Source organism: Helianthus annuus, chromosome 1 (genome assembly GCF_002127325.2).
Source record: "Helianthus annuus cultivar XRQ/B chromosome 1, HanXRQr2.0-SUNRISE, whole genome shotgun sequence".
In the NCBI taxonomy this organism is placed as follows: Eukaryota; Viridiplantae; Streptophyta; class Magnoliopsida; order Asterales; family Asteraceae; genus Helianthus; species Helianthus annuus.
In genome coordinates, this window is record NC_035433.2 from 112,271,941 (window position 1) to 112,283,839 (window position 11,899).

Consider the following 11,899-nt stretch of genomic DNA (forward strand, 5'->3'; position numbering starts at 1 on the left):
TTTGGAAATCCCGACACTCTATGACAAGCCCAAAAACCTTCTCTTCTACCCATTCCCTTTGGGTGTGTAAAGCCACATTATAAATAGTTTTGATTAAGGACAAGTAAAGATTCAAGTGTGGGGGTATGTGATGTGTGCAAAATGCAACACATAAATTACATCAAATGTGGCATAAAACTAACCCTTTTTAGTACTAATGTTGGAAAAAGTGTGTTTTTGTCTTCCTTTTGTATTTTTAGGATTAAATGAGCTCAAATGAACAAAAGAAGCAAAAAGGCAGCTAAATCTAACATAAATACAAGAAAAGAAATAAACGTGGCATGCTCGACCCCCCGACAGCATCTTCCGAAGCAAAAACAGGATAACAGAAGGCTGAACACGCCTCGTGCTCAATGAGCACGGGAGCGTGCCCAAGTGTCTGCAGAAAAGACAAAGTTGTAGAAGCTTCTATCACCCACCACGGGGGCGTGTCCAGCGGACACGGGGCCGTGGTCAACTCTAAGATTCGCAGAATCTAGGCAAATCTTGATAGTACAGATACGCTTCTGCACACGGGGTCATGCCCAGCGTACACGGGGGCGTGCTCATCCCTTGGCAAACCACCTCTCTCACACTTCACCCACCCACCACCACTATCACAACCCGCATCCACCATCATCATCCATCATAGAGTGTGTGAGTAGTCTTGGGATCCAAGATTGATCGTAAGAGTTCTTGACAATCAAAGGCCATGTTTGCCTAAGTCTCTAACATCACTTGGTGAAGACAAGTGTTTAGTGTAATACTTTTTATTTTTAATCTTTTCGCACTTTTTATTTGGTTATGTATTAATGACTTTAATAACTAGTTTCTTATGTTGAAGGTGAATCTTCCTTATCACTTGTCCGTGATGTCTTGGCATTATTTTACTGTCTATATAAAATAATAGATTTCACCATTCATATCTCCACGGTCTATATGGAGATATGTTGGCTACCTGGTTGGGGGTTAAGGGAATGGTTTGGTAAAAGTCTTGCCTTGTTTAGTGTATAGATCCTGCAAGGACCTGGGTTAACTTTAGTAGGACCTCCTTCAATACCCACTGGTATTGGATGGTGGGGGTCCGAACTCCTTGACCCCCTCATATGTAAGCTACTATTAAAACTATAACCCGGCTACTTAGGATTGTATCCCTGCTGACTCAAACTACTTAGCCGAGGGTAACGTCACCTTCAAAAGTGGGGTCTACCACATTACGCATTAATAACTTAATTAATTATCTTTCAATAATCCAACCCTTTAGAATTGTATCCTTGCTGACTCAAACTACTGGGTTGAGGGTAACGACACCTTCAAAAGAAGGGCATACTACTATAACAAGATAATCTCTTAAAAAGTGCAAAAGTGCGAAAATAATCAAAGGTTACACTAAATGCAAGTCGGATCCAAGTGATTCTTCTTGTATATCTGTTTTTATTTTTATTTTTATTTTTCAGCATTTTTAGTTTTTATTTTCTAGTTTAAACCTTTTTCTAAACTTTTGATTTGATTAGATGTTGAGGATAAACTGGTACTAAAAGCTCTTATATCCTTGGATGTCCTCGGTATCTTGCAAACACTATACTACGCTCACGATGGGTGCACTTGCCCATATGTGTGTTTGGTGTTAGTAAAATATCGTGTTTTATAAATTTAAAACTTGACTAACGTGTAAAAAAGGCTAAAAATATACATAAAAACCTATACCACCACACGCATATCAGGCGCCTAGCTTATGCCTCTTCCTCCCCACTTCTAGCGAAAATTATAATGGCACCATACCCCTCCACCATATGTTTCTCTCTCTCTCTCTCTCTCTCACACACACATATATATATATGTTTAATTGAAGGGATATAACCCCATTACACACTAAGTTATATAACCCACATAACCCCCCTTTCTTACACAATTGTCACATGTCGTATAACCCCACATGGGGTTATAGGGCCTGATCACTACACATGGTCTAATAAAAGGATTTTATATCTTAAAAGGTTTTGAGTTTCGTTTAGGCCCACTTGACACATGTCACTCTTCTATTAGGTTATACGAAAAGAGAAATGCATTTCAAACTTCATAAAAGTTTTACATAGAAAAGAACAGTTGAGTCTAAACAAACTAAGGGGCTGTTTGGAAACATCTGAATGGTTAAGTGCTGAACGAGTAAGAGGTATGAACCATTAAGCGCTGAACCAGTAAGAGGTCTGAACCATTAAGATCTTGTATAATGCTTAACCATATTCAAACTAGAGGTGTTAAACATTCAGACTCAGTATAGTGGTTAACCATTCAGAGGCAAATGTCTGAAGCATTCAGACATTTGCTCACGAAACAAACAGTCTGAACCATTAAGTATTGAATCAGTAAGAGGTCTGAACAATTAAGAGCTCCAATAAAAGGTAAACAAACAACTCCTAAATGTTAAACAATAAGTTTCACTATTTGTCAAGTACGTTAAGCATCATCATGGGTTCAAATAGGTCACTATTGCATAAGAGATTGCTTGTTCTGACAAGCACAAATTCTCTCATGAGTAGGGAATTTCTTAATGCGATAAGAAATAATCTTTTGTCCAAAATATAAATCCTAGGTGGCACTGCTATGATTCCATTTAATTCAATTGTCCCAACTTCACTTTCACATTTAACACAACACCTCACACCTTAGACCGTAGGGTATGGTGGTGCGAGGGTTTAGGGCATGGCTTGACACGTGGATTATGGGGCACCTAATACTGAAATCCAATTTCATAGGGGTATGATGGGCGTGACTGGAGTGGCGTGGCCAAGCCACATCATTATATTTTTTTTAATATTATATATATATATATATATATAGAGAGAGAGAGAGAGAGAAAGAGAGAGGAGGAGTTGGGTAGAAAGTGGGTTTTTCCTAGGGCTGTAAACGAGCCGAGTCGAGTCGAGCTAGACCCAGCTCGAGCTCGGCTCGAACTCGATTCGATCTGGCTCGGCTCGAGCTTGAATTTCAAATCGAGCTGAGATTTGAGGCTCGAGCTCGACTCGATTAGAATTTGAGCTACCTCGGCTCGGCTCGATCTAGCTCGAACTAACAAAAAACCACAAAATTTACTACTTAAAATGAATTTCTTAATAGACAAAGGGTCATAATTGCCATTTAATTTAATCATATGACTAAGTATGCAAGTATAAATAGTTAATTCACTTTGTACATTGTCTTTACCTTCTTTTATAGGGGAAATACTCTATTAGTTTTTGTTTTCTAAGTGATGTGGGACAAAAAAATGAAGGATGTAAACCTTATCGAGCCAGCTCTCGAGCTCACGAGCCGAGCCAGACCAAGCTCGAGCTCGACTCGTTTACAAACCGAGCCGAGCCGAGCTGGCTCGTTAACAACCGAGCCAATTTCGAGCTGAGCTTTTTTCGAGCGAGCTGCGAACCATGAGTTTTTTTAACACCCCTAGTTTTTCCTAGAAAGTCTAGGAAGCAATAAGAATGTGACACATGGCATGGACGGATTTTAACTAAAAGGGCACTTGTGTAATTTGACATTTTATTTTATTTTTCGAATTTGAGTGGGGATCCTACGGAAAGTGTGTTTTTCCTAGAAAGTGTAGGAAGCGATCTGGGCCATCAGATGAGTGTGTTTAATGGTTGAGATCATTTTGGTAGCATTTTGGTAATATACGTGTCTTTAAAATATGTTAATTTAATTGATTGGGGGTAAGTGTGTCATCTAAGTTGTTTTAAATAAGGAAATAACTACCAATCATAAAACTACCTCCAAAAATGTTGCAATTTTTTTTCTCTCTCTAATCTCTCACATTTGAAAACACCAAATTATACAAAAAAAAAATACCCAATCACCTCCCAACGGACTAGTAAAATGATCCAGACGATCTCCTACTTTGTTGCTAATCATTAATATTATTTTGTTATGTATGTGTTGAACCTTTATCTATCATACATATCTATATCTACATATCTATATATTATTTTTATGAATAAAAACATTCACTTTTCATAATTATTATTATTCTTGTAACAAGTGTTGTTGTAAAAATTGTTATTTAATTAGGGGTGTTGAAAAAATGGCCTAATGATGAATTATTATATTGATCGTCATCATCTCGTGTATACATATGATCATTTCTACACACGGGAACTAATGGTGTTCTAATTGATAACTACCAACTTTGAGCTTTTTTTAACAGGTTTGTATGTTCAACTGAAAAGATATGGGTAGGTAGTGCTCAAATTGATAGGTTATAATAGATGGATGCTAAACTTACTTTAATATATTCAATAACTCATTTTCCCACACGACAGATAAATCAGATCTAGATGTGTTTATAGTAGTGTTTTTAGCGATAAAACACAATGTGATGAACTAGTGATTAACTGCTAAAACACAACATCAAGAATGACAAAATCATATCAACCAGTAACTGATAAGACACATTGTGATGAAACAGTAACTGAAACCAGTAACTGATAAAACACAACGTGAACCAGTAACTGATAAAACACAACATCAAGAATGCCAAAAATCATATCAACCAGTAACTGATAAAACACATTATGGTGAAACAATAACTGATAAAACACATTATGATGAAACAGTAACTGAAACCAGTAACTGCTAAAACACATTGTGATGAACCCAGTAAGTAACTGGTAAAACACAACGTGAAGAAATTGTTAATGATTTGAACTTCATAATTTAAAGTAACTACCCTTTTGAAATCGTAATGATTTGAAATTGTCAAAGAGATATATGTTTCCATAAATATCTGGATAGTTAGTTTAGGATATATAATATTCCAAAATTAAATTAATAATCAAATTACCATCATGCCCTTTTGAAAAAAAAAAACTAAAAGCCACATGTCACCTCCCTATTGCTTTCAAGACTTTCTATGAAACATAGACTTTCTAGCCAACTCCCACTCTTTGGAATTTTATCTCTCATTAACTAACAATGCCTAAAATTATGGAAACTGTTTCTCCAAGATTATTTGTATTTCGCAACCTTCTCCTTCTTCGTCTTCGTCATCATCAAACACTTCTCCATCTCCACCATCTCCGAGTTCATCATCACCATTCAAATACTGTTCGTATCATCTCCGTTTTCTTGACGATCTGTTTTAATAGCAAGCAGATTCATACAGTTGTGTTTTAGCAGCAAGCAGATTCATACAGTTGTGTTTTAACAGCAAGCAGATTCATACAGTTGTGTTTTAATAGCAAGCAGATTCATACAGTTGTGTTTTAGCATTCAGATTCATACAGTTGTGTTTTAACAGTAAGCAGATTCATACAGTTGAGTTTTAGCATTCAGATTCATACAATTGTGTTTTAACAGCAAGTAGATTCATATAGTTGTGTTTTAACAGCAAACAGATTCATACAGTTGTGTTTTAACAGCAAGCAGATTCATACAGTTGTGTTTTAGCATTCAGATTCATACAGTTGTGTTTTAACAGCAAGCAGATTCATACAGTTGTGTTTTAGCATTCAGATTCATACAGTTGTGTTTTAACAACAAGCAGATTCATACGCTGTGTTTTACCATCCATGCTGGTAATGCTGGAGGATTTCTTGACGTTGTGTTTTAACAGCAAGCAGATTAGCAAGTATATTAATACGATGTGTTTTCTTGATGTGTTTCTTCATGAAGGATAGAAGGAAGAGAGAGAGAGAGAGAGAGAGAAAGGGAGAGAGAGAGAGAAAATCGCATGAAATGTGGGGTAGTTATGGAATGACAATTATTTCCATATTTAAAACAAGCTAAATGACATATCTACCCCTGATTAATTAAATATTCCTATTTTTAAGAAACACATATTACCAAAATGCCACCAAGATGATCTCAACCATTAAACAAACCCATTGGATGACCCAGATCGCTTCCTAGACTTTCTAGGAAAAACACACTTTCCGTAGGATCCCCACTCTCTCTCTCTCTCTATATATATATATATATATATACCATTAAAAACTACACAAACATAAATAATAATTATAAAAAACATAGTATCAAAATAAAAACAATCATTCTTCGTTTGAATCGTCATCTTCGTCGGTTTCGAACCCAGGAATCGTTGCAACGTGATCCACCAAATCAGATCGAAGGTTGTGATGTATATCCCTTGACTTGATCAAAAATTCATTTGTTGATTTATCTTCGTCTGTAACTGTTACGTTATCTGGTTGGGGGTCATCGTCATCATAGTAGGTAACGACCGCTCTACCTTTATCCTCCAAAATCATGTTGTGAAGAATGATACATGCGTACATGACGTTTCCAATCTGATCATTGTCCCATAGTCGACAAGGCATTGCCAAAATTCGCCACCTTTTCTTCAAAACACCGAACGCTCGCTCGATGTCTTTACGTGCAGCCATTTGGACCCTGTTAAACTTTAATCTCTTTGGATCTATGGTACCGTGTTTTGTGAACGATTTTACGAAAACCCCCTACTCCGGGTAAATCCCATCAACTAGGTAGTACCCATACACGTACTCAACCCCGTTTACAAAGAAACTTCATTTGGGTCCTATACCAATTACCCGATCATTAAAAAGGGGGGGGTGGTTTATGATGGTAATATCGTTATGTGAACCTAGCATACCGAAGAACATATGCCATATCCAAAGATCTTGGAACGCAACCGCTTCAAGCATGATGGTTGGCATCCCGTGATATCCACTCATGTGAGCGCCTTGCCATGCGGTTGGACAAAGTTCCCAAGGCCATTTCATACAATCTAAACTACCTAGCATCCCGGGGTAGCCCATGATAATCGGCGTGATGTTCCAATATTTGTTGCATGTCCCCGAACGACGGCTTTCTCAAATATCTTTTCTTATAAAGTTCTAAAATACACGAACAAAAGTTGTGAAGACTTTCTCTAGCTACATCTGCAGACATTTTTAAATAGTCATCCATAATGTCCGAAATATTGTCGTACGCTAACTGTCTAAGTGCGGTCGTGATCTTTTGCCATGTACTAAATCCTAATTGCCCGATTACATCCGGTTTTTGTTGGAAAAAAACATACTTCTCCTCAAGATCCCTAGATATCCTTAAAAATAAGTTTCTACTCATACGAAAACGACGTCTAAACGTTTTTTTATCATACTTAGGTTCGGCTGAGAAATAATTGCTTACCAACAAATTGTTAGCGGTGTGGCGTTCACGAGCAATGTACCTCCTCCGTTTAGGTTTCGAAGTCTCTTCCTTATCGTCTTCCACGATAGCTTTCACCACCGTCGCGATCGTTTGTAGAAATATTTCCGCACCATCGTCAGATTATGATGACGATTCACTTGAACTTGAAGAACTCATGGCAAGATTGTGTTTTATGTGTTTGATATTGTGTGAGAAAAAATGTTAAATATGTTAGGGTATTTATATAGGAAAAAAAGTTTTTTTTTATAAAATTCATGGCCAACGGCTAGCCCAAACGGCTAGTAGTCTTGGCCAACCAGGTTCCGCCATGTCATCTTCGTAGCCCCGCCCAACGCCCGGGCTGAAACTCCCGCCAATGGGGCCACGCCGAAACTCAAGCCCACCAGGGGCGGTGACGTGGGCGTTTGTACCCAACCCCCGCCTCATACCCCACAGTCTTACAGGTTTAACTGTTAGTGTGAGAGTGATGGTAACCTCTTGAGGAGAGTAAACTCTTCATCTACCTAATTACATCTTTTCACGTCAATTCTCTTTTGTAAGTTTTCTCTTGCATTAAAGCTAAAATATAGGGGTGGTCACCACTCTTAGGAAGAGCTAAACGCTAAACTATTTTATTAAAAGATAGAAAACAAAAAAAATTGTGATTGGTTAAAAAGAGTGGGTCCCGCCATTATCCAACTCTCTCTCTCTTCTTTTCTTTCTTTTTTTTTTGAATGGCAACTAACGACGTGACAACCACCATGACACCGGGCGCTGTGGCCAAGGTAGACTACTCGACCGCCGCCAGCCCCTTGGCTCTCCCAGATGCGCGGAAACCCGACCTCCACCCGCCCGAAGACACGACAATGGGATAATCGGTAAAACCTTCCTCCCATCTAAGAAGAACCAGCGCCACCCGTATTCGCCCTTCACCTAGATGCCACAGAAAATAATAGGGAGAGTAGGAGTCGAACCTCGGTCACAAGGAAACCAATTATTTCAATCGGTAAAAACTCGCCTCCGAACTCTCTCTCTCTCTCTCTCTCTCTCTCTCTCTCTCTCTCTTCTTCCCCTATGTGGTGATTATACACCGAAATTAAGTCCCCTTGCGAGGTAAACTTTGATGGCGGCGGTGTTCCCCACGAGGTGAGCTAGTGTCACACCCTGACCACGTAAAACAACAAAACGTGGCGGAAACGTCGGGGGAGTGTTGTAACAGAATCATTGTTTCACAACCATGGATTAAACAGTTTCGTTTTATTGAATTAAACGTACTATATTACCTTGGAATTAGAAACAAAACAGGAACAAATTAACTTTCATTGTTGTTAAGTCACTAAGGCCTCGTCCATTCCTATGTGAGCATACACAAGTATCATCATCAAACATCATCAACTATGGTACCTGAAACACATGCGAAAATACGTCAGCATAAAAATGCCGGCGAGTACATAGGTTTTATTTGAGTGTCAGATTCATGGTTCGTTTTACTTGTTGCAATACTTATTTAAAAACCTTATTTTGAAAAGTATAGTATTGCGACATAATTAACCAACTCAAATCAAGTTGGATATGATTTATAAAATCTCGTAGCCATGATTCTTAACTCCAAAACATTTGTTTTATGAAATCAAATTGTAAAATATATCGTAGAAACTAGTTAACAAAACTCGTATGGTTTATATTATTAAGAAAACATCATTGTGTGACATCGTTTCAAAATCGTTTACCCAAGTGATCTAGATAACGCAACGATATATAATGTGTTAAAAGCACTTATATATAGGAAGTACCAGCGGCGTATCCACTATCCTTTTAACACATTACACCCGCCCCGTTACCTAATCACTTCCCTAACCCAACGGTTTAAACAGTTACAAATGGTTCACATATATCAAATGGTTACAAATGGTTCACATCAATCAAATGGTTACAAATAGTTCACATATATCAAATGATTACCAATGGTTCACACACATCAAATGGTTACAAATGGTTCGAACAGTTCAAAATGTAAAACAATGGGCTAGCATGTTAAGTGAACATACATATCAAAACATAATGAAATCATGTACTAATAGTGTACTATTGAACATATCAAGTATATGATATGAAAACATGGAAAGCATGAAAGTAGCAAGTAGGAACATGTGTTTCAACCCAAAACGTTTGAAAAACAGTAAAAGAGGGGACTATGTACTCACTTGAGGGTGCTTAGAAATCTTGAACAACAACCAAGCAAAGCCAGAGGGATCACAGAATCAAACGGCACCTAATATAGGTAAATATGTAAATAAACCGGACCTAAATCGGAAGATCAGATAGAATGAGGTTTCGTAAACCAAATGAGTATAGGAACTCATGTAATATGGTTTAACAAAACCTACTTTCTAAAAGGAAACCTATCCTAAGTGCTTACGACCCATTACGACCCGTTTAGGTAGCTTACGCTACTTTAACGCGTCGTTCGCGTAAAACGCATTCGGACCACCTAACTAGTCCTATGACAAGTAATATATGCCTTAACATGTCTAATAATGTTACCTAATCAGTTTAGATGTCAAAATTTAGGTTACATATGCTTAAAATGAATTTATGCGTAAAAAGGGCATTTTGGTCATTTACCTAAGGCATATAAACTACCTATCATATAACTATGGTCACATAATATGCTTGGTCGGATCCTAATGATCGACCAAACGGGTCGGGTTCGAAAGTCTAAGCGGTTGTTTAAACCGCTTATTCTACGACCCTATATAAGCACTAAACCTAAAGTGACGAGTTAAACATGTTAGAAAATGTTTAACGAAGTTTGAAAACAAGTTTGATATCAGGACAAAGGGTCTTGATACCCAAAAGTAGTTTGGTTGCAAAATACGCAAAAATACGTATTTTGACCGAAACTACGACTCGTCACTACACCTAATCAACGTGGTAATCAATAGGTATAGTCACAAGGGACTATGACCATCGTGATAATGCTCACGTTGCGAAGTTCAACGAACTTCGTGTTGACCAACTCGTGGTCAAAGCAGAAAGTCAAACAATGTTTGACTTTCGTGCTAAAAACGCATAAAAAGCACGAAAGAGACTTACAAAGGGTCCAAGCTAGGAAGTTTTGATTCAAACAACTCAGGTATGAAGTAATAACTTCAACTTAGAGCTGATTGAGCCAAAGTGTGAGTTGAAATGAAGTGAAGGCATGGGTTTATATAGGATTCGGTAAACCGTTAGGATCATTCCTCGCATTTCGTGCTTTGATCTTGGCCCTCCATTTGGGCTCATGGTTTTCAAAGCCATGGGAATGTTTAAAACCAACAAATTTAAGCCCATAGCATCCAAAACCAGCCATTAAAACCATCAACATTTCACAATTGGAAAAGGTTCATTGAATCTGGTCAGAAATTTCAAAAAATGGTCCCTGCACCTGTAAAACTTTATTTTTGGCACTTTTAAGCCCCGTTAACCCCATTTCAGAGCTCTAAAATGATGTTAAAGTATAGGAAATTTAAAATATGCTCAAAAACATCTCGGATATTGGTTCGTTTGGTCGTACGGTTGCATTGTTCGGTTAATTACGACGGAAGTCGTAACGAACGCAAAAACGATCCAAATTAAGCGCCGAATGGAATTTTATCATGCCAATCACTAAAATAAAATATTTTAATGATTACATAAATGTTTGGATGTCCGGATATATTCAGAACGTAAGATATGCGCGAAAATGCAAACTTGTGCACTTTTTGACGCTTTTAGTCCCTATTGATCAAGAAAGTTTATTTTTGCGCACAAAACATCTCAAAGCCTATTTGTGAGATATATAAAGGATATTTAGGGCATATTTAACTTATGATAAAGTTCCGGAATGTTCGTTACAGTACAAATCAGCATACTTTCGCAGTTTGTCGAAATTAGTCCCTGTAAGCGAATAAACTTGATTTCCCCACACCAAACCCTCCAAAACTTATTTCTAAGTTATGTAAAGGTTATTTAAGGTATGTTAAGACTATTTCACTATTCCGGAGTGTTCGTTGCATTAAACTGATTATATTTACGCATCAGTGCGCGTATAACCTTCCAGAAAGCGATCTAAAGCTTGAAATCGAACATGAATTGATATGTGCAAACGATACACATATTTTTACAAATCCCAAGTATGAAACACAATATTTCATAAATTTGGTATTTGTTTGATGGTTGCAGAGGCACAGGTGTCACAGCTAGTTTCCACCATAGTTTGCCACACCCACCCCGTTCACCCTTAAAGAATTTTTTTAGGAAAACTTGACAAGGTAACACAAACACACTCCGTTCAGTTAAACAGGTTCACACTAATCGCAAATAGTCAAACCCACGGATAATATGCTAGATGATTTTTCAAATAGTTTTTGCCTTGTAACTAGTTCAAAATTACCTAAGACCATGTGTAATGGTGAGTGAAACAAATGCCCCACCCTTAGGCATGAATTGACAGGTAGCATATGAGACATTATGGAATATGAAGTGAATAAGGGGTGTAGTGGAGATTTGTGAAGATGTGATGAAATTTGATTTTTAATTTTTTTTAAGTTAAAAAAGGGTTCTAAAATAGATGTTGGAGGATCTGATTGGCCATTTAAATATATCTTAGGCGTTTTTAAGAAAACTCCATTCGTTAAAAAAGGCAAAAGAAACGCCCCTAGGGCGGTGTAGTGTGCTTTATTGGGCATTTTTTATTTTGCCATTC